Source organism: Panthera uncia, chromosome D4 (assembly GCF_023721935.1).
Source record: "Panthera uncia isolate 11264 chromosome D4, Puncia_PCG_1.0, whole genome shotgun sequence".
NCBI classification, from domain to species: domain Eukaryota; kingdom Metazoa; phylum Chordata; class Mammalia; order Carnivora; family Felidae; genus Panthera; species Panthera uncia.
Window position 1 is genome coordinate 51838225 of NC_064807.1, and position 25905 is coordinate 51864129.

Here is a 25905-nt window from a genome sequence, read left to right on the forward strand (position 1 = left end):
TAAAACAGTGGAATACACATTCTTTTCAAATGCACATGAAACATTCTCTAGAATAGATAATGTTTGTGAACATTAGTTCACAAACCAAACCCCAAAAAATTGAAAAAGATTGAAGAAATATCATGCATCTTTTATGACCATGATGCTATGAAATTAGAAGTCAATGCAAGAAAAAAATCAAGAAAGAACACAAATACACAGTGGTTAAGTTACAATGAATTAGATAAGCAATAAATGAGTCAACCAAAAAATAAAAGAAAAAGTAGAAAAGCATATGGAAACATATGATAATTAAAGCACAATGGTTCAAAACCTTTGGGAGGCAGCAAAAGCTTTTCCAAAAGAAATATTTATAGCAATACAGGATGACCTCCAGAAGAAAGAAAAACTGTCAAATAAACAAACTAACCTTGCACATAAAGTAGTTAGAAAAAGAACAACAAACAAAACCTAAAGCCAGCAGAAAGAAGGAAATAATAAAGATTAGAGCAGAAATAAAAGACATAGAAACTAAAAACAAACAAACAAAAAACAATATAAAAATGAAACCAGGAGCTCGTTCTTTGAAAAAACTCAATAAAATTTATAAACATCCAGCTAGACTTATCAAGAAAAAAGAAAAAGGACTCAAATAAATAAGTCACAAATGGGAGAGGATAAATAACAACAAACATCACAGAGATACAAACAAGAGAATATTATGAAAAACTGTATGCCAATCAATTGGATAACCTAGAAGAAATGGGTACCTCCCTATAAACTACCAAAACTTAAACATGAAGAAACTGAAAACTGAATAGACCCATCACCAGCAAAAACAATGAGTCAGTAATAAAAAACTCCCAACAAACAAAAGTCCAGGACCAGATGCCTTCACAGGTGAATTCTACCAATCTTTATAGAACAGTTATTCTTCTTGAACTATTTCAAAAAGTGGAAAGGAAGAAAAACTTTCAAATTCCTTCTATGAGGCCAGTATTACCCTGACCCCAAAACCAGAGAAAGACACCGCTGAAAAAGAGAAATACAGCCCAATATCCCTGATGAACACAGATGTAAACATACTAGTAAAATAAATCCAACAATACATTTAAAAATTTCTTAAAAAAAAAAAGCAGTCACCACAGTCAAGTGGGATTTATTCCTGGGATGCCAGGGTGGTTCAATATTCACAAACCAATCAATGTGATACACCACATTAATAAAATAAAGGATAAGAACCATATGATCATTTCAGTAGATGCAGAAAAAGCATTTGACAAAGTGCAACATCCATTTATGATCCTCAACAAAGTAGGTTTAGAGGGAACATGCCTCAACATAACAAAGGCTGTCTATGAAAAACCCACAACTTAATATCATCCTTAATGGGAAAAAAAAATGAGAGCCTTTCCCCTAAGGTCAGGAAGAAGACAAGGATGTACACTCTCAACACTTTTATTCAACATAGTAATGGATTTCCTACCCATTGCAATTAGACAACAAAAAGAAGTATAAGGCATTCAAATCTATAAGGAAGAAGCAAAACTTTCACTTTGCAGATGACATGATTCTCTATATAGAAAACTTGAAAGACTCCACCAAAAAATTGCTAGAACAGATACATGAATTTAATAAAGTTGCAGGATACAAATATCGATGTACAGAAATGTGTTTCATTTCTATAAACTAATAATGAATCAGCAGAAAGAGAAATTAAGAAAACAATCTTATTTACAATTGCACCAAAACCCTTAAGCTACCTAGGAATAAACCAAAGAAGTGAAAGACCTATACTCTGAAAAGTATAAAACACTGATGAAAAAGTAATTGAAAATGACACCAATAAATGGAAAGACATTCTATGCTCATGGGTTGGCAGAACAAATGTTGTTAAAATGCCTATTCTTCCCAAAGCAATTGACACACTCAATGTAATCTCTGTCAAAATATCAACAACATTTTTCACTGAGCTAGAACAATCCTAAAGTTTGTATGGAACTACAAAAGACCGTGAATAACAAAAGCAACCTTGAAAAAGAAAAGCAAAGCTAGAGTCATAACAATTTCAGACTTCAAGTTATATTACAAAGCTGTAGTAATCAAAACAATATGGTACTGGCAATAAAAAAATGGACATGTAGATCAATGGAACAGAGTAGAAAACCCAGAAATAAACCCACAATTATATGGTCAGTTAACCTTCAATAAAGCATAAAAGAATATCCAATGGGTAAAAGATAGTCTCTTCAACAAATGGTGTTGGGAAAAGTAGACAGATACTTCCAAAAGAATGACACTGGATCACTTTCTTATACGGTACACAAAAATAAACTCATAATGGATTAAAGACCTAAATGTGAGACCTGAAACAATAAAAATCCTAGAAGAGAGCACAGGTAGTAACTTCTCTGACATCAACTCTGGCAACTTATTTCTAGATATGTTTTTTGAGACAAGGGATTAAAGCAGCAAAAATAAACGATTGGGACTATATCAAAATACAAAGCTTTTGAATAGTGAAGGAAACAATCAGTAAAATTAAAAGGCAATCTACAAAATTGGAGAAGATATTTGCAAATGGCATATCTGATAAAGGGGTATCCAAAATATATAAAGAAGTTATGCAACTCAAAGCCCAAAAACAAATAATCCAATTAAAGGGGCAGAAGACATGAACAGATATTTCTCCAAAGAAGACATCCAGATGGCCGAACGACATATGAAGAGATGCTCATCATCACTTATCATCAGGGAAATGCATAAAGTATAGTGAGATATCACCTCACACCTGTCAGAATGGCTAAAAGCAATAACACAAGAAACAACAGATGTTGGTGAGGTTGTGGAGAAAAAGAAACTCTTGTGCACTATTGGTGGGATTGCAAACTGAAATAGCCACTGTGGAAAAGAGTATGGAGGTTCCTCAAAAAGTTAAAAATAGAATTACTCTATGATCCAGTAGTTACATTCTGGGGCATTTACCCAAAGAATCCAAGAACACTAATTCCAAGGGATACATGCACCCAAATGTTTATAGCAGCATTATCTACAATAGCCGAGATACGGAAGCAGCCCAAGTTTCCATCGACTGATGAATGGGTAAAGGGAATATTATTCAGCCATAAAAACGAATGAAATCTTGCCATTTGCAATGACATGGATGGAGCTAGAGTATTATGTTAAACAAAATAAATCAGAGAAAGACAAATCCCATATGATTTCATTCATATGTGGACTTCAAGAAACAACAAACAAGCAAAAAGCAAAGGGGAAAAAGAGAGAGAGACAAGCCAAGAAATAGAATCTTAACTATAGAGAACAAACTAATGGTTACCAGAAGAGAGGTGGGCTGGGGGACGGGTGAAATAGGTGATGGCGGTTAAGGAGTACACTTGTTGTGATGAGTACCTGGTGATGTATGGAAGTGTTGAATCACTATTGTGACTCACACCTGATACTAACATCATACTTTATGTTAACTAGCTAGAATTAAAAACTTAAAAATTAAAAGCACTAAGACAAAGAAATAGAATTGCCAGATTTAGCAAATTAGATTATAGAATGCACAATTAAGTTTGAATTTCAGATAAACAGGTAATTTTTTTATCTATGTTTTTAACCATTCTATATTTTTATCTTCAGTAACTTCTTGCTTCTTTTCTCTTTGGGTTTAATGTTATTTTCTTATGCTTTTGAGCTAGGTGTTTAAATGATATATTTTATTTACTTTTAGTTATATGGGCAATTAATGGTAAATGTTACCTCAAATAATGCTTTAGTTATTTGGATATTACATATTATCGTTATCGGGAAAGTATGTAACATTATTTTATTTATGACCCTGTATTTAATTTCATTAAAAAATACAAAATGGGGGGGTTTAGTTTGATTAATAATTTATAATTTTAATGTATTATGATAAGAATGCTACTTGGATTTTTTCTAATATTTAAAATGTATCAGGGATTTCTTTGTGGTCTAATATATGGCCAATTTTTCTGAACACATGATATACCTTTTAATAAAATTTATTACAGGAGTTCAGAATTTGACATTTTAAATCTTGCTGAACATCAGTTATGGTGTTTATAACTTAAGGTTACTGATTCATTTTGTCTACTTAATATGTCTTAAGGAAGATTTATTAAATTTTTCTTATATTATTATACTTCTATTTTTCTTGTATCTGCTATAGTTTGTTTTATGAAAGTTACTGCTGTACTATTTGGTACATAAATATTGATAACTGCTATAATGCAATAGCATCCTTCCTTCAAGCCCTTTTTTGTGTTATGCTTTTGTCTTTTTTTTTTCCACTTTGAACATCATTTTCCTTTAATGGGTTGATAAGTGCATATATTGATATGCTTGGTCTTGATCCTGTCATATTTCTCTATTTTATTTTTAATACATCTAGTCTTTTACAGGGTACCTTAATTTATTTTCTTTACTGCCTATTGTTTGTTATATAGAAAGCTTTAAAGTTTTCTATATATTATATTTTTCCAAATGTACAAATAATATTTGTGTATTATTTTTCTGAATTATTTAAGTAAATTACAGGTATGCCCACTGACCACCTGATCATCTAGTGTATATATTTTATTTAAAATAAATGTTTTTTACATTACTGTGATTTGAAACATTTATATTCTCTTTTTAGCCAGACTTTATTTAGCCTTATTTTTAAAATAGTCAGTAAAAGGCCTATTTGGGTTATTACATTAATATTGTCAGTTATTCTGAATAAAATCTCCATGCTTACCAAAAAAAGGAATATTTTTTATATAACCACAGTAAAAGTTCCACCATCAGAAAATTAACATTGGAACAATATGGTTACTAACATAAAATTCATATTTCAATACGGACATTGTCATTATAATGGTCTTTTCATTTTTATTTTGTTTTTTAAAATGTATCTATTTTGAGAGACAGAGACAGCATAAGCAGGGGAGGGACAGAGAAAGAGGGAGAGAGAGAATCCCAAGCAGCCTCCCTGCTCAGCATAGAGCATGTCTCGGGGCCCCATCCCACCACTGTGAGATCTCGACCTGAGCTGAAATCAAGAGTCAAATACTTAACCAAATGAGCCCCCCAGGAGCCTGTATAATCGTCTTTTTATTAAATAAAAGTCAAAGTGCATTTACACTACGTTATATTTTTTTAAGTACAAAAGCAAATTTAGAAACACGTACAGTAATAAACCATTTGTCCAAAAAAACACAGGAGGGTGAATAAAAAAATAATGAAGTTTGTTACATGCAAGAGGTGGAAAGGAATGTCACTGAAAGGATAGGGTGATAGGAACAGGGATAGAATGAAGGATAATTTCTGGTATCTAAATTTTAATTTATATCTCATTTTCAGAATTATGGGTAATATTTCACATAGCCAAAAAAAAAAAACAATTAAAATCAACAAAGATAGGATGGAAAGAATAAAAGACAATATAAGCAAAACATTAAAACTAATTGTGGGAAGGGAAAAAGTAAATTTTGAACATAACGTTTTAACTGTATTTTTCACATGCCTATGAAATAATTTCAGAAATATTCTATTTGCATTCTGGAACTGAGAAAATACGTAAATATACTATGGACAGTGAGATCCAAGATTCTTGCCAATGGAGTAGAGAATTATAAATATGGAAGGGAGAAAGCTAAAATAGGCCTCATGTTTGATTGGAATTGGAAGTATGAATTTATTATAGTTTAATATATGTATAGGCGGAAATATATTTACATAGGTATGTTTATATATACACATCAAATTGCATAAACATAAGTCTATGTATCAATGTATAGATTCATAAATATATGTATATATACACACACATACATGCATATACATGCACACACGTATATTTGGTTATAAATATACATGTATATATGGCTATGGGGATAAAGAGTATCTATAAATCATTTAAATGGCCTAGCCTGAAAATATTTTTTTTTAATTTTTTTTTTTAACGTTTATTTATTTTTGAGACAGAGAGAGACAGAGCATGAACGGGGGAGGGTCAGAGAGAGAGGGAGACACAGAATCTGAAACAGGCTCCAGGCTCTGAGCAGTCAGCACAGAGCCCAACGCGGGGCTCGAACTCACATACCGCGAGATCGTGACCTGAGCCGAAGTTGGACGCTTAACCGACTGAGCCACCCAGGCGCCCCAGCCTGAAAATATTTTAAATGAAAAAGCTTAAAAATATACTATTGCCACTGATATTATCTTAAAATTTTCCCCAATCTCCTTTTTTTTTTCCTTTTTGATGCAGATTCTTAAACAGAATTAAAACATAAAATCCCCTTTTCTTCCTTCACATATTTGGCTCTTTACACATGTTTTATAAAGAAACATTTTCAACATTTTCTCCTATTTTTGTTACTTTTACAACTATTTTGTCATTTTACAACTGAACACATATGACAAGTTAAAGCGAAATAAGTGATTGAGGCCAGAAAAATCACCACTTTGTCACAATAATTTCCATCTGTTTATCAACTGAGCTACTATTAGCATTTCCAGCCATTTTCCACTATACAATTCACTCATTAAAGCTGATCCACGTCATATCGCAGCCATTAAAAAGAATATACTTGAGGTCATTCCGTGAAGATAATGACTGTAGAGTCCTAATATTTTTCCATGTCAGTTACTACCAAAGTGACAAGATCAATTATGTATCTTGAATACTGCCTTTGTTTTCCAGCAACAATGTTCTACACTTAGTCAAAATTTACAGTCTTTGTTGTTAGTCACCAATTATAGGACCTTTCCTAGTTTCAGTTATTCCGAACGTCAATACCTGCCCACTTTTGTATGCAAAATTATGCAGTATTCTCCTCTGTATTTATGGAAGTTTACTTCAGATACATAGGCATAAATGCAATGGTGTGTTGGAGCTGGCTCATGCTGGCTCTCAAGAATTGACTGGGTATACCTCTTCTGAACTCTGTGCTCAGTGACACCATACTTATAACTTAAAATCCCCATATTAGACACATTTACAATGTGGGAACTGGTAAATGGTATCAATCAGCTCCCCTTCCCGTTTTTTTTCCCCTCAGGGAGCTGTCTGCTAAATATTTACTAGCACTCTGCAGGTCTAATGTACTCTGGGAAAATGGGATGTTCTACACCGAGACAACTTCAAGTAGAGAGTTGTAAGTTTAATAAGATCTCCTTTTCCCTTATTCTGCTTCAGCCTCACTATTTTTGTTGCTTTCCTAGGAAAAGTAGGCTCCCAAAACAGGGCTTTTGCACTTGTTTCCTCTGCCTGGAATAATACTCTTTGTTCCTTCATTGCTTTTAATTATGCCTAAAAATGCATTCATCAGTGAAGCTTTCCCTGATCACACTATATGAAATAATTTCCCTGGGTACACAGGTCCAGTAATCCTCTTCTCCAACAGTATAGGTTTGTTTCACCCCTGGGCACGTACCACTGTCTGCAGTATTAGTCATTGACCTGCCATTTGATTCTTGTCTATTTACCACCACTCTAATGCAATCTCCATAACAGCAGGTATTCTCCAATTCTGCTCACATTTCTGTCTCCAAGGTCTAAACACTGGCACATAAGTGACATTCAAAATATAGGTTAATGGATAACAATGTGATAATGGAAATATAACAGTCAACAGTACTTAAAAATATAAATTGCTTATTTTTCCTTACAAAAGTAGCTTATAAGTATTTATATTCTTAAAAATTAGTTAACTATATATATAATTTCTGTTTATCTGTTTATTTATCTCTCAATCTCTTCCTGTAAATATGCTTTTTAAATGTTCCTTTCATATGGCTTTATCCATGTTAATAAGTATTTATTTAATAAGGTAGCTATTATAAATGTCACATTGAAGAACTGCTTTCTTCATAAAATAATTTTGTTTTTTGGCATAATAACTGTTTTATGCATAAAAACCAAAAATTTTTTGTGTTTAAAAACTGTTTATACTCCTAACACATGCTTATTAACATTAAGAAATATCATTTAAAATCTTTTGGTAATCTTAAGAGTGTAATTGTATAATACTTGATAGTACAGTATGTTCATTAATTCTTCCAACAAGCTCTCATTAATTCTAAAATGTAAACATAGCTTCCCTATGTGCTAGGAATTTGTTGATTTTTTATTTGCATTTTTTATTAGTGAGGCTTGTAAAATTTAAATTGTATAAGATTATTATTGTATAACTCATACATTAAATGTTTTCAATGTTTATTTTTGAGACAGAGAGACAGACAGAGCACGAGTGGGGGAGGGGCAGAGAGAGAGGGAGGCACAGAATCTGAAGCAGGTTCCAGGCTCTGAGCTGTCAGCACAGAGCCCATCACGGGGCTTGAACCCACGAACCATGAGATGATGACCTGAGCTGAAGTTGAAGCCCTAACCAATTGAGCCACCCTAGTGCCCCAATTGCATAATTCATATGTTAAAAAATAGACCCTTTATAGTTTAGAAAGCGCTTTCATAATTATTGTTTCACTTGATCACTACAATGGCACTTACTGTCCCAATTTTTTGGTGATGACACAGAAAAGCTTTTCAGCATATGAATCTGTTTTCTTGTCACACTTTGATTTCTAATTCCTTGCAAACAAGAAACATGTCTAACTGATTTTTGTGGTCCTGAAAAATAGCATCATAGCTGCTAAATAATATGTAATGAATAAACGAGTAAATGAAATGAGTCAATGAATGAATAAATGAATGAGTGAATGAATTCTCAGGATACTCGCATTAGAATATCTCAGAAAGCAACTTACAGGGTATATAATATCAGAGCTTAAATCAAGGACTTCTAACCTTAAGCCTATTGTTTTTTCCTCAAAGTTAAATAGAAAGCACCTCGATTTTTTAAATTAAAAACATTTCATAAACTCTTAATTATTTAGAACAGTTTTAGATTCACAGCAAAGTTGGGGGCAGGTATAATGATTTACTATATACACCTCCTCTTGCTCTCATGCACACTATCCTTCCACATTACCAACAACCCCCCTCAGGATGGAAAATTTGTTAGAACTGATAAACCAACAATTATATGTCATAATCATAATCCTTCGTTTACATCAGTGTTCACTCTTGGTCTTGTACATTTTCTGGGTTTGGACAAATGTATAATTATATGTATCCATCGTTATGGTAGCATACAAAGTATTTTCATTGCCCTAAAAATCGTGTGTACTCTTGCCTGTTCATTCCTCCCTCCTACTCCTCCAACCCCTAGCAACCTCTCATGTTTTTTACTGTCTCCACAGCTTTCTTTTTCTAGAGTGTCTTAATAGTTGGAATCATACAGTGTGTGATTTTCATATTGGCTTCTTTCACTTAGTAATATGAATTTAAGTTTCTTCCATGTCTTTTCATGGCTTGATAGCTTTATTCCTCTTAGCACTGAATAATAAATAGCGCATTGTCTGGATGTACCCATGGGTTTATTTACCCATGTCAGGAACATCTTGGTTATTTCCAAGTTTTGGAAATTATAAAGAAAGCTTCTATAAACATTTCCATGAAATACTTTGTGTGGACATAAATTTTCAACTCCATTGTGTAAATATTAAGGAGTATGACCAGTGGATTGCATGGTAAGAATACACTAAGTTTTATAAGTAACCACTCTCTTCCAAAGTGAGTATACCATTTTGCATCCCTACCAGCAATGAATCAGAGTTCCTGTTGTTCCACATCCTCACCAGCATTTAGTGTTCTCACTGATCTGGATCTTGACCACTGTAACAGGCATATAATGTTAGCTCACTGATGTTTTGATTTGTATTTTCTCAATGGCATATAATGTATAGGTGGCTTACCTGCCATCTATACATATTTTTTGGTGAGGTGTCTGTTATATTCTTTAGCCCACTTTCTTGGTTTTTTTTCTTATTATTGAGCTTTAAGATTTATTTGTGTATTTTGTGTAACTGTCCTTTATCAATTGTGTCTTTTGCAAAAACTATTCCAAGTCTGTGGCTTATCTTCTCATTCTCCTGACATTATGTTTCTCAAAGCAGATTTTTAAAAATTTTAATGAAGCCCAGCTTATGAATTACTTATTTCATGGATCATGTCTTTGGTGTTTGTATCTAAAAAGTTATTGAGTCATTGACTCAAGGTCATGTATGTTTTCTCCAATGTTATATTCTAGAAGTTGTATAGTTTTGCATTTTACATTTGGGTCTGTGATCCCTATGAGTTAATTTCTGTAAAGGGTGTGAGGTCTGTAGATCTGTTTTTTTGAGTGTGGATGTCAAGCTTTTCCAACACAGTTTGTTGAAATGACTAGCTTTGCTCCATCTTTTGTCAAAACCCAGTTGACCATATTCACATAGGTCTGTTTCGGGCTGTGTATTTGGTTCCATTGATCTATTTGTCTCTTTTTTCTCCAGTACCAAACTGTCTTGATTACTGTAGCTTTACAGGAAAACTCGAAGTAGTGTCAGTCCTCAAAATTTGTTCTTATGACTGTATCGCCTCTCCTGGGTCTTTTGCCTCTCCACATCAGCTTTAGAATCAGTTCATTCATAGCCACAAAATAACTTGCTGAGATTCTTATTGGTATTTGAATTCATAGATCACACTGAGAAGACCTGACATCTCAACAATATTAGCACCTTAATTTATATATACCGACAGAAAAGATCAGACAATTATTATGCACCAACAGAATGTAGGTAGTGATGGTTTTGGGATTCATCAAATACATTATTAACGCTTCAAGTGTGGAGCTTTTGGAATTAGTAAGGTATAAACACACAATTTTAAAAATACTTATTTACCAATGAATTTTATTAACAAATTATGACTTTTCCTCTCACAAGTCATCTTTCATAGTTAAAGGGTGCTCTTTAGAATGGCCATTGTGGTAATAAAATACAGAAATGAAAATCATGCTGTTTGTGGCTCTTAATGTATTTTTTCCCTTCACAGGACTCCAGGTTTACCAGAAAAATAATGCAATTTGGCTATACTCTTGCAAGCAGTTGATGGCAAGTCTAAGAACAATACTCTGTATTTTTAAAACATAATATTTTTAGTTATAGTCATATACTAAACCCTGGAAACTAAACGTAACTAAACACATTTCAACTACTAAAACAAAATATGAGTCAGAAATAACATCTACTGTGATTGATTCAGGGCACTGGCTAGTATAAACAATATGTAGACGTATATTGAAAACATTGGGTGATCACTGCAAATTATCATTACCATTTAGAGTTGGGATTTCATTATTTATAACGAAGTCTGAGTCTGAGCATACCATGCCCACAATAAATGAACAACCAGCTCAAGATAGTTTTAATTAGCTTTCAATGTAGCTGATTTGCAGTAATGGTGGTAATAATGAGAGAGAGTGGAGTGGCCAACAGGTATATAGGTTTTTTTTTGGAGGAAAAGATAATTTTTATTCCCAGGTCTGCCACTACTTGCTGTGTGAATTTAAGCAAGAAATTTGCCACTTGGAGCCACATTTTCTTTATCTGTAAGGTTATAATTTTAGACAGTCCTCTTTCTGAAGACTGTTTTGACAGATAAATTGCCATAATGTTTGACTGAGTATGCAGCACATTAGTTGGCCTCTTATTAGGCATTTATTAAGTTTGGGTTCCAATCCTAGCTTCTTTAATGCATCGACAACTCTCAGGATTCAAATTTCCAACTGGCTTTAGTTTACTTCTAGAGTGAAAATACATTATTACAAGAGGCAAAATAGTTCAATGTTACTTGTTTATGAGCCTTCCACAACCCTCCAAAACTGCGGGAGACACAAAGAGAGAGCCACAGGAGACATCTCTTTCTATTTAATAATTTAGACTAAAAAAAATGAGAAGATTTTAGAGGAAAGACTTGAGACGCAAGTGTCCGTACCTTTTTTTCAGAGAAGGCTTTACTAATTTGCTTTAGGAAAAGCAATACTTACTTGGAATGCTATTTTTCCCAGGGCAGGTATCCTCTTCCCTAGGAAAGGTACACAAAGAGAGTGCCAGTGGAATGCTCTGGAAAAGACTGGCAGTTCCTCCTGGGTTCTGCTCATGCATCTTAATGCATCATCAGGTTTCCTGTAGACAACTACATTTCAGGCCCTTTGACAAAAGCCATATACAAAAAGATATGATGCTCAAGAAGCAGAGGTGGCTTGAATAATTTAACAGTTACATATAGGCCTATGAAATATTAAAGGGGCAATAGTGTACAATGGGGAGTTTTACAAAGATTCTAGTTTGACATCAGTCTCCCCCTTGCACAGGTGGCTATTTGGCTATAGCAATGGTTAATGTGTTAGGAAGGTGAGACAATAATTGCAACGAGTTAGTAAGTACTTTAATAAAAGCTAAGCCAGCTTCCTGACATTCAGGCATTTAAAAAAGTAACAGAGCTCAAATAACTTAAGTTTTCTTTGGAATACTGAGCTATTATTAAAAATCATTTTGAAGAACCTCCCATGCCTGTTACTTTTAAATAAATGTGTTATGAACAAGAACTGTTCAGCTAGCTACGTATTTCCTTCAAAAATACAATACTCCTTAATAACCTCTTTGTAGAGTGAAAGGCTAGAAAGCAAGTGCACGGTCTCTGAGGTCGTGCTGACATGATCTGAGGAATCAATGCCTATCATTTCAAATGGTGTATCTACACACTCGATTCCACTTAATAACCATCTTCATTTCAGACCCAGCCTGTACTGCTGATACCCATATAAAGCAGAGTGGCCGAAACAGGAACTCATTTTCTTAACTGCAAATCTTTGGTTTAGACATCTATAATAAACCCTAAAATTTTCTATTTCTTTCTTAAATTATTTGTCTGTAATTTTCTTCAATTCTCTGGCAAGACAATGTGCTTACTAGAAACTGTAATTAGATAAAGGGGCATTTTACCCACTTTAAGTGAAGTAAATGTTTGAAATGTCTTACTTAAAATAAGCACTACGCTATTTTGCTATTCCCTCTGACAGGACTGTCTTTTGTTTTTGTTTTTCATTTCCTAGCACCATGTACTGCAGTTTTGCTTTGAAGAGACATCTAAGGATGAGGAGAAATGGAGAACAAGAAGCTCATTTCCCTAAGGAATACTTTCCTATGATAGCCACGATCCTGATTTCATTGTTAGATGAATGCTTTAAATAAAGTTAAGTGGTGTTGGGATGTTGAGTTCTCACCAAACACTCAGGGTGTGTTTTATATCCTTTCCGCATTTATGGAAATCCACAGTATGTCGAAGACTATATATGGCTCATTCAGGAGTCACAACGAGTCCACAAAATGATGATTCCTACTCTCTGGGTAGTAATAATCTCAGAAGGGTCATAAAATAAACAGCTCAATGATGTAGTTTCTCTGTTATCAATATAGTCCCTTCACAATGTTTTACACTACTTGAATTGCTTCTGCATATATAATTTCACAGGAAACTTACTTTGCATAACCCTACAGAGAAGATTTGGAAAGACAGGGTCTATTCCAAGCAGAAGTAATTCTGCAAGCTAGATACTGTGTCAGTTACTGGGAATTCAGAAATATATAAGGTATATTATATATATGCTCCCAATACACCTTTGGGAGCATAGCCACAGAGCTGGAAGGGCAAATTATCTTTGAAATTGTATTTTTTCTTTCTCTTAAACAGTGCCCATTCTTTCTAGTTTAACTAACACTAATCTTATCTCTTTTGTTCTATACTAGCTAAATGGGACGATTGGTATATCCTGTATTTTCCTTGTGACTGGTACAGCAAGAAGACTACCATTATTCATTACTTGACCATGGTGAAATACTCAGTTAATAATGGCACTCTTTCATTGACACATGCCAGTACAGTATTCCCGGAAAGTAAACAACACAATACCAAAGTGTCAGAAATGGCATTTGAAGTAAAATCCAGGCCCAACCTGTGGTCACTTCAACCTCTGACATAACTGTTCTCTTCGTCTTAGATAGCTCCCACATACCTCCAGCATATGGGGTCTCCTTCACAAAATCATATTCTTATCTCATTTTTTAACACGATAAATACTTTCTTTAGTTAGATAATTCCAGAGGCAACAGACTCTTGATTTTGGCTCAGGTCATGATCTCACAGATCAAGAGATTGAGCCCGGCGTGGAGCCCTGTGCGGTAACAACACAGAGCCCATTTGGGATTCTCTCTTACCCTCTCTCTCTCTGCCTCTCCCCCACTCATGCTTTTCCTCTCTCAAAGCACATCAAAATTTTTTTAAAAAACAGATCCCAAATTATATAGATTTTATTATATAATCTCATCATTATGAGCACTGAGTACAATCTCTTAGATTTTGTTACATAGTTTTGCTATATGGTTTGCTTACATTCTTTTATTTTTACCCTTTCTGTTCCAGATTTATATGCTCTTTGAGGACACGAGTTTTGTATTAGTTGCTGATATACTATTACTGCTATTTCTTATGAAAGTGTAGTACTTAGCCAAATCCACTAAATCCATACCATTTTGTTAAATTTATTTTTGTTAGTATTTGAAAGCTCTATCAGTATACTATCCATAGACATGATTGTACCAATAGCAGACATCAAATATAAATAATGAAAATAACATAATGCCTCTGCAAAACATTCAAAGCAGATTTATGTTGGTAAAAGCAGATAAAGATTTTACTCAAAAAGGACTGTAAAATAGGATTTCACTTCGTATGTGGAATTTAACAAACAAAAGAATAAAGAAAAAAGGTGACACATCAAAAAATAGACTCAACCATAGAGAGCAAACTGATGGTTACCAAGGGGCGAGGAGCTGGGTTAAATAGGAAAAGGGAATTAAGAGTACAGTTACCTTGATGAGCACTGAGTAATGTGTAGAATATTTGAATCAGTATATTCTACACCTGAAGCTAATATGACACTGTATGTTAACTATAACAGTATTAAAATTTTAAAATGACTATAAAACTATGATCACTTTGAAATATAACTTTAACTTAGGAATATCCTCTTATACCTTAAATTTAAATGTTTTACTAAGAAAGCGTATCGGTAATTTTTTTTTAAATTTTGTATCTAAAGCTCAAGTGTACCAAAATATATGATGAATGTATTTGAACTATAAAAGTTAATCCAGCTAATGAAATCAGGTCAGTATGTGTTACAGGAGACTTTTGATCATTTAAGTGGCAAAAGTTCTGTGTGTCTTTATGTGTGTGTGTGTGTGTGTGTGTGTGTGTGTGTGTGTGTGTATAACTAGCCATTGATTTTGTTGTCTAGTCTTCTCTTAAATAATAGCTAAAATAAGTGCACAGCCTTGAAATAAAGGAGAATTACAAATGATCAACACAAAATTGAACATCTACTGGGTTACTCCCAATTGAGAATATCAGGGGCTGTAACATGTAAGACTTAATCTCAAGCACTAGACTGCTTTACTGGAAAGATAAAATATACTGGGCAATGTTTTCCTTCTTTACTACATATTATGTATTTTACCTTGTCTTTTGTTTCTCTGTTTCTTTAATGGATACTATCTTAAACCCATTTTGAGTAGAAATGTCATATCTTATTAAAAGAATATATAAGCAAAGCAGAGTTCTACAGATTAAATATTTTACAGTTTTAAGTGACGATGGATTTAGACTCCAACCTCAGCTCTGCCATCTACTAATGCATTTTAACTGTCCCCCAAAGTTTGTCCTGAGAATCACATAAAATAATACATGTGAAATGCTTCAAAAATTATAAAGTTCTGAATGAATGCTCCTGTTTTCATTAGAATGATACAGATTTATGAAGTAAACAGGCTGCATTTTTAAATGATCAACTTTAGAAAATATCTATAGGTTTTCTTTTCTGAAAATGAGGAAATCAGTATTTTTCTTAAGCTCAGGACAGGTATTCAAAATATTTCCAGCTGTCATGGCCCAGGCACAACAGTCAGGACAGCAGATGTGCACTGTCACTTTGGGGCAGTTTTCCTGAGATCCAGATCACGAAGGTGCATGGAGTCCTTGGAGGTGTCAGGATGACAAGATTGGCAGGAGGGTCCGGCAGGTTGCAGTAAAAACAAATATTAATTGGTACAACCACACTGCTGCAAACTAATTATATAATTCTAATTATGCTTTCCTAGTCTAAAACCCAATTTCATTATTTATATTATTACTCTTACTACTTCTAGTGGTTATCTCCTCACCTTTAAACAGTGCACCTAAAATTCTATTATTTAATATATTAGATTTAACTTAACTGATGGACCTTCCAGAAAGAGATGAGACATTCAGATTCCTTGCAATACTCTGGCACATCCAATTACATTCCTAAATTATTGTTCAATTATGTAACCAGATTAAAGCCATGACTCAAGTGGTCTAGTCCCTTAGAGCTTCTTCCACAATTAAAACAACAACATGGCCCTTATCTGAAATAATTTCAAAATTCCAGAAACTCTTATTTGCATGTTTCCAACACCAATAATTTTATAGCACATAGCAATTGTTCTAAGAATTTTATTTTATCACTCATTAGCTTTTGTCATGCTCCACATCTATCATAGTACCACAATTTTTCTTTTAAAATTTGTTTATTTATTTTGAGAGAGGGAGAAAGAGAATGAGAGAGCTGGGGAGGGGCAGAAAGAGAGGGAGAGAGAGAATCCCAATCAAGTCCTGTGCTGTCAACACAGAGTCTGACATGGGGCTTGATCCCACAGCTCATGAGGTCATGATCTGAGCCAAAACAAAGAGTTAAACACTGTAACCGATTAAGCCATCCAGGCACAGCAGTACCTCTCTTTATCAAACTCCTCTTTTATCCACAACTTGATGATGTTTGTGTTTTGCTTATACTTCGTTTTCCTTTTTAAAAGCCAAAATCAAGAGCTGGATTGTCAACCAGCTGATCCACCCAGGCACCCCAGGAGAGAAAGAATCTTAAGCAGGCCCTAGACTCAGCTCAGAGTCTCATGATCCCATCAGGCTGGGATCATGACCTGAGCCAAATTCAAGAGTGGGGCCCTCAACTGACTGAGCTACCCAAGAGCCCCTACAGTGTTTTATACACACACACACACACACACACACACACACACACAAATATACACACATGCACTTAAGTTTCACTTACATTTTGTTTAGTGATTAAATATCCAGAGTCTGTATTTTAATAGTCAATTTTATCATTTTTCCAAGAAACACTTCTTTCATAACTTAGTTGAATGAAGTTCATCTTCAGGAGTATTTTTTTCAAGAAGTGTTCATGGATGCCCTAGTCCTTATGCTTGGGCATGCTGGAAAATATAACCTGTGTGGTATTGATAATAATGGCAGCTTAGCTAGCTATAAAATTTTTAAGTCAGTATTTACTTACTAGATGCTCAACATCACTAAACATTAGGAAAATGCAAATCAAAAGCACAATGACCTGCCAGAATGGCCATCATCAAAAACAAAAAACAAGAAAACAAACAAACAAAAAAAGAAATAACAAGTGTTGGCAAGGATACAGAGAACAGGAAACCCTCGTACACTATTGATGGGAATGTAAATTGGTGCAGCCACTATGGAAAGAGTATGGAAGTTCCTTAAAACTTATACCATATGATCCAGCAATTCCACATTGGGAAAAATATCCAAAGGAAGTGAAAACACTAACTCAAAAGGATACCTGCACCTCCATGCTCATAGCAGCATTATTTACAATACTCAAGACATAGAAACAACGTAAGCATCCTCCGAACAGACAAATGGATAAGGAATATGTGGCATATATGTACAATGGAATATGATTCAGCCATAAAACATCAAGGAAATCCTACCATTTGTGACCACATGGACGGACCTTGAAGGCATTATGCTAAGTGGACCAAGTCAGACAAAGACAAATATTATATTCTCTTAGATGTGGAATCTAAAAAACAACAGAACAAAATAAAACACAACAGAAAACCCCATGAAACTCACAGAAGTAGAGATCCAGATTTGTGGTTACCAGAAAAGGTGGGTGGGAAGAAGAGGATTTGGAGGAAGGTGGTCAAAAGGACTAATTTTTGGTTATAAGATAAATAAGTACTAGGGATGTAATGTACACCATAACTACAGCTAACTCTGCTGTATGACAGATGGGAAAGTTGTTAAGAGAGTAAATCCTAGGGGCGCCTGGGTGGTTCAGTAGGTTAAACGTCTGACTTCAGCTCAGGTCATGATCTAATGGTTCCTGAGTTTGAGCCCAGTGTTGGGCCCTATGCTGACAGCTCAGAGCCTCAAGCCTGCTTCAGATTCTGTCTCCCTCTCTTTCTTCCCCTCCCCCAATCATGCTCTGACGCGCTCTCTCTCTCTCAAAAACAAAAATAAATATTAAAAAAGAAGAGAGTAAATTCTAAATTCTCATCACAAGGGGAAGCATTTCCCCATTTCTTTTTATGGTATCAATAGATGATGAATGTTAACACCTAAAACTATTGTGGTAATAATTTTACAATACATGTAAATCAAACCATCCTGCTTGCTATATGCCTTACACTTATACAGTGATGTATGTCAGCTATTTCTCGATAAAACTGGAAAAATGCATTTTCTCTCTTGTTTTTCTTCATTGGTGACTTTCTGGAACTTGCTTATAGACAGTAAGTTTTCTATGGGGGAAAAATGAAAACTCAAGAAGTTAAGAAAATTTCCCCTGCTTATAAAAACTTTTGTTGTTTTTCTTGACTTTGACACTGTATGAGTTCTTTGACACTATGTTTTTCATTAACCTCTAAAACTGAAAATTATATATTTTAATAGTCTTTCATACTGATAATTTTTTAAAGTTTCTTTAAAAATATGTTCTTTAAATCTCTACATTAAGGTCTTTTGTTCAAGAGGAAAAAGCTTTTTCTCTGGTTTATTTTGGTATGTTAACTTCATTTTTTTTTTTTCTATTCACTGGGCATATCAATTAGTCGTGCATGGATTCCTCTTTATCTGTTTTCTATATTTTTTACCCTTAAACTTTTTTTTTTCTTTTTAATGAATTTGGCTTTATATGCCCTGAGCCTATCATCTTGCTTCTGATATTTTAGGATGCCCTTTTCTCCATTTTGATGTTTCTTATACTGTGTTCATTTTTGTTTTTATTTTCCTTTAAAATTTTTTTTCTGAGTTCTACAACTCAAATTTTTCTCTTGTCTTTTTGTCCTAACCTCTTTTGCTTGATCCTTTCTCTCTCACTCTTTTTTGGGGTATATTTTGAAGAGGTTTCACTTTTTTTTTTGTTTTGTTTTTTTATTTTATTTTATTTATTTTATTTCATGGTAACATGTTTATCCCCCATTAACATCTATTCTCAGAACATTTTCCTTCCACTTGCTAGGTTTCTTCCCTCACACTAGACTGTAAGTGGGAGAATTATTTTAGGGGCCAATTAGATGTTGAATGAGAGTGTGGCAGGGAAGTAGCACATTTATGGGCTCAGGTTTAAATTAAATATATCGACTATTGTCTTACAAACTATGTACCGCTGTGTGCCAAGAATCCCTTACAAAGCGATTTACCAATTATTGGTATCATGTCACCAAGATACAAGTTCACAAATTTTTAGTATATTTCCCCCCTTGCTTTTTCATACCTAACATGTATATACAAAGATAGTATATGAATATGTTATCTATTAGCTCAGTCATTTATTTCTGCTTATATTTTACGTAAGGAATCAAGGATATTTGGGAAGCCTACTGTAACATGTTAGCAATAGATTTTCAAGCAATAGGTTATAAAAATGAATCTCCAAACATTTCTCGTATTTTTTAAAGAAGAATCTTACCACTTCTGATGATCTACAAAAACATCGATCTGCCCTTAGCCAAGTGCAATTTTTAGTGACTTTAAAAGTTATTTTTTATATTGTATTTTTAAGCATCTGGATATCTTCTAATTTTCCCAAAGTGCAATTTCTTTTTCTTTTATCCTAAACATTACCAAGGAGTGCAAGGCAAAGATACCTTTACTCTAACTTCTTTAAAAAGAACTCCCCACTAAGTTATGTAAATGCCACTTAGCACGCTGATCAGAACACATAATCCATTCTTTGGAAGTAGATATCATAATCCTTCTAAGCCAAGAGATATTTCTTCAGATTTAAGCAAAAAAAAAAAAAAAAATAGTGGAAGAGGTATAAAAAATGCTATAGTCTTTGACAGAGGAGTGAGATTTAGATGAACAGAGAGAATGAAGTGGCATATTTCAGTCCTGGGAGGCAGTGAGTCAAAAACAAACAAACAAAAAAATTGCTTAGCAAATCTTGAAAGCCATACCCTGAGAAAACTGATGTTGTTTTAATATGCAAAATGGCTAATAAGTTACACAGTCTGCATTCAGTTTGACATTTTAATTTGTCTTAAGTGAACCTAAATATAATACCTTATATGTTAGTGACATTTACTTTATATAGCTATTTTGTATAAATGTTACATAAACATCTTGTCTTTAGAACAACATTTGAATGTGTATATTTTGGTCTTATCCTCAATCAATATAATCACTGTCCATTAATGGCTAATATATTATTAATCAATTATTTTTTTTAATCTCTTTAGAAAGAGAACATGAGCAGGGGAGAGAGACAATCTTAAGCAGACTCCATGCTCATTGTGGAGCCCGATGTGGGGCTCCATCCCACAACCCTGGGGTCACGACCCGAGCTGAAATCAAGAGTCAGACACTCACTCACCTGAGCCACCTGAGCCACCCAGGTGCCCTTATTAATCCTTTACTAATCAATGTATTATATTCATCAGTCTAGAAGAGTTTGCTAAAGTCAGGGCTGTCCAAATACAGAATGCATTGGACATTTTTAAGAGGTTTTTTACAAAGAGTATCACCAAAATGATAGCCTGTCTAGAGGACATTCAGGCACCAAGTATGTAATATGTCTTACAATCATGAGATGATATGGATTTCTTTTGCAGTCATATTAAATATAATCTCTCACTGGGGAAATTGAGGTTCATAGAAGTTAAGTGACTTGTTTACATTTCTTAAGCCTGATTGCGATCATGAGCCAAATCAAGCTGGAGGTCACAGCACAAATAGAAATCAATGTGTCATGAGATTCATGTTTCCTAAATCACTTTTAAAATGAATTATATTGCAAACTAAAAATACAGAAACACTAATTACAAAGAGGCTTAAAAATATTAACATGCTAAGCACTTCACTTTACTCAAAGTATTGCTTTAAAAGGAGGATTACAACAATAGAGTTATAAACAAAAATTTAGGAAAAGCAGGACTGTCGTATGGGATGGGAGAGGCTCCCAAGAACACAATTCTTTTTTGATAGATTTGAAATGTGACACTATTCCACAAGTTTGGGTTTTTTTCAAATATACTTTAGAGTTCATGGTCATAGTCAATTGCTACTACAGGCTCACTTAATACCAGTTATATTTTCATCTACTTCTTTCACTGATCCCTAGAAAGTCTATGTCAAACTGACATGTTCTGACTGTTCTTGGCCACTGGGAACTGGACACCCATAAGTACTAAACTTCTCTTTCCTTTTTAAACAGCATTTCAAATACAAGTTTTAACCTAAAAGACAAATTTATCTTAAAAAAATTCTCTGCTCTGCAAGGAATAGTGATTCTATTACAATCCTCAATGCAATATGATTTTCCCTTAACAAAACTACACTTATTTTCACTATGTAATATTTACTGCATACTATAGCTCTTCACACTCTTTAACTCATTTCTTATAAATCCAATCCCTCTTTGTTTTAGCAATCCTTATGCACATGGCAGGTCAGAGATTTGTGCCTAAACTGTAAAACTAGGAAATAAACATTAAGCTTCGCAAAAGATGAATAGGTAATGAGGTCAAATAATGCATATTGTTGTGTGAAGGGTTCAGGGAGGACCAGTTTTGTACAGTTAAGGACAAACAGTGTAATTTTCCCCTCACACTTTGTTGTTGTTGTTTTTTCCTTTAACCTTCTGAAAGTCATTTTGTAATCTTTCAAAAACCGTATTTTGCTTGAGAAAAAATTTAAATCATCTAACTAGATCATAACATTCAAATGATTGAACTTTTTTCTGTGTGCTTTATAACAGTGTATGCATAATAATGTGTTTTTATCAGGTATGATGCAATATTTTATGCCAATTGTACAATGTATTCCTTAAATCTTTAATGGGGGAAGAAAAAAATATTGTTGAAAGTAGAACAAGTTTCTGGTAACTTCCTCAAGGCATCACCAAAAGGTGTTGCTCACTTTCCATTTTTAAGCTGCCAACTAATTACACTTTTCTTCTCATGGAGAGATTACTGCAGGACCCTAGGTGTCATATTTTGTTTATTCTGCTTCCAACATACGATTTTCATTATTACTACTGTTGTCATTCTCACCATCCTAGTACCATAGAGTTTATAGTCCTTCACCTTTTGAGAAGTGTCACAATAGAGTTTTATTCTACACACTGGCTGGAAGACGTCAAATTCTTTAAGTAGCTTTCATTGACCATCTGATAAGGAAAAAATACCATCTTTTGAACTCTTATGGTCATTCTTATATGACTTTTGCCATATAATGGGCTAAGTAGTACTTTAGTTGTAGGTGAAGATTATGACAGATTTTTAAGTGATTCCATAAAAGAATATATAAATAATAATGATGGTGATGTAGAGGGCAAGCACCATGAGTAATAATTCAATTATCAAAGATCCCTTGAACTATTATACTTATTTGTCAACATTGGATTACTATATAAACACACATAGATGGCTCAGCACCTTTAATTCATTCTTTTAAAGTCATGACCCAGTGGCTTTTAGTATGTTTTCAGTCCTGAGAACAAAAGGAACAAATTTCTGCCAACCTCCTGAATGAACAAGAAAATGGACCCTTCCTTAGAATATCCAGAATGGAACATAGCCTGCTAACCCCTCGAGAGTAGGGACCAATGAAATACAGAGCTGTAAGACAATGTACAGTAAAACCTTGGATTGCAAATAACTTGTTCCGTGAGTGCTCTGCAAGGTGAGCAAACATTTCTGATAAATTTTAACTTGATAAATGAGTGATGTCTTACAAGTAGTGACACTAAATATCACATGATCATAACTGAACCAATGGTTCTTGAAATTTCCTTTGATATACAAGTGCTTTGGATTACAAGCACGTTTCTGGAATGAATTATGCTTGCAAACCAAGGTTTTACTCTATTTGTGTTGTTTGAGACACAAATGTGTGGTAATTTGTAACAGACTCTTTCCCTCTGGCTTATAAGGTTTCCACTGCTAAATCTAGACAGTTTTATGAGTTTCCCTTTTATGTAACAAGTTGCTTTGTTATGCTGCTTTTAAAATTCTGTCTTTAACTGTTTACAATTTAATTATAATATGTCTTGGTGTGAGTCTGTATGGATTCATCTTGTTTGGTAAATTTTGGGCTTGTTAATTCTGGATCTCTGTTTCTTTCCCCAGGTTAGAGAAACTTACAGTCATATCTTTGAAAAAGCTTCTGCTCCTTTTCTCTCTCTTCTTCTGGGATGCTTATAATGTGCAGAGTTTTCCATCGAATAGCCTTCCATAAGTCCTTTAAGATCTCTTTACTCCTTTTCATTCTTTTTAAAAAATTTGCTCCTCTAATGGAATGAATCCCAGCATCCTGTCTTTGAGTTCCATGATCCTTTCTTTCATTTAATCTAATGTTTAACCTCTACATTGAATTTTTCAGTTCAATTATTGTATTCTTCAGTTCTAGGACTTTTGCTCAATACTTCTTCATATTTTCTATGCCTTTATCGAAATTCTCACTTTGTTCGTGTGTTAGTATGCTGACCTCAATTTGCATATTTATGACTGTAAGTTTGAGCTCTCTATACATAGAATAAATCACTTATCTCTGTTTCATTAACATAATTTTCTGGAGATTTATCTTTTTTTTTTGTTTGGAACATACTCCACTATTTTTCATTTTCCTTGACTCTGTTAGTTTCTACATATTGGATAAAAGAGCCACCTCTTTCAGACCTGACAGACTGTGATCTTGTGTAGGAGATGAGTCTTGTCAATCAGTCTAGCCTGAGCTCCTAGTTGTTTCTAGAAACTTTTTAATTGTCCAAACCACCAACTTTGTTATTACTGGCTTTCTAGTAGTTGAGAATGTGCTAAAATCTGTCAGTGCCTCAAAGCTGAGAATCTTAGTGAACACCTGGAAGCAGGCTGATTAGAAGCTAGACCCTCAGATAACAGTTGGTAAAGTAATATAATTAAACCTCTTTCAGGGAGAAACTAGAAGATGGTAGTTTTTGCTTTTCTCCTCTAGGCCTGAGCCCTGGTGTGTAGCTGGAAGGGATTTGTTCGATTTGATGTTTAAAAACTGCTTCCTTGTTTTGTATAGTGCTGTGGGACTTGTGAATGCAAGACCCTTTCACAATCAATCAAAGCTAGGTGATTTGACAGCCCATCCTCCCTTGGATGGTAACTGTAAAACTTATTGATATATGGACAAGCTCTTTCTAGAGAGATACTAGCAACTTAGTTTTATTGTTGGAATGAGCCAGAGAGAGAAGGTGGAGGAAATGCCTACTGGTTCTTCCAGGCTCCTGAGATGATTGCAGTAAAAACCATCTACATGCTAATTAGAAGACAGATCCTCTAACAGCAGCTTGTCAAGTGTGCCGTCAAATCCCCTCCAGTGAAAAACTAGGAGATGGACATTTTGGCTTCCTTCCTTCGCTCTGAGCCTTGGCAGGATAGCTAAAGATAGTGCTCTCACTCCATTAACAACTGCTTCTTTGCTCTAGTCCTGGAGTAAGGCTTCTAAGCTACCAGAGCTAGGTGATTTGGGGGACTATCCTTTTGGTAGCAGCAACAAGAGTTGGGGCACTAGATATCTGGACTATCTACTCCAGGGAGGTGCAGGTAATATGGTTTTATTTGTGAAATGAGCTCAAGGGAGAAGGCAGGTAAGGTGTCCACTAACTCTTTTGGGTCTTGGGGAGAATCACAGCCATCAATTCTGGGAGTCGGGGGTTCTCACCTGATTGTTTGGCATACTGTACCAAGGGTGTGGTTTATGGCAAGAGGGTGTGTCAGCCTTTCATACTCATTTCATTGTGGGTATTTTCTCATTTGCCTGATGTGTAGGATTCACTCAGGTAGTTTCTGGATTTCTTCCAGAGGGAATTGCTCTGTGTATAACTGTACATTTGGTGCATCAGTGGGAGGAGACAAGTTCAGGAGGCTCCTATGTCAACATTTTGGTACCTCATGTAGACTATCTGGTGATATTCAACACTACTGTATCTTAAAAATAAATTCCTCCTTTTGTATATCTTGGTTCAAATTGAGATTCTATTTTTTTTAAGCAAACAGGTATTCTGATTATATGACAATTACTTTCATTGATATCAAATAAGTTCTGAAGGATTAAAAAGATTCTATGTTAAATGGGATGCCTACTGTAGGTGAAAACAATGGTGTAGAATGCAAAGTATGTGGCCCACTTGCAGAAGTCATCCTATGGCTTGTACCTGTGGGAGTGAAGACAGTGTTTATCATTTAAAAGAAAGATTGGTTCTGATAATAAAACACCGGATTTACCAATGACGATGATAAACATTGCTCACTCCAATTACCATTTTATCAGCAGACAGGTAACTCTGGCTAAGATATTTCAATTAAACCAGGTGCTCAAGGTATTTCAAGTGTTCTGAGGTTAGGACTCTGCATCTTGGACCTACATGCTATAGACAGCTAGGCTATGGAAATGAAACCCATATTAAGGGAAAGTATAGGCTCTGGATTAGTAGAATACCTGACTGTGGTTTGGGAAACACCCCGTGTGACACTTGAACCCACTGTGATATGTATAGGCCACATATGGTTAATAGAGATTCTATTTTAGTGCCTGATAATATTGCCCTGAGTATGTGGCAGTATTGCTATATTTAGTTGTTAATCTAT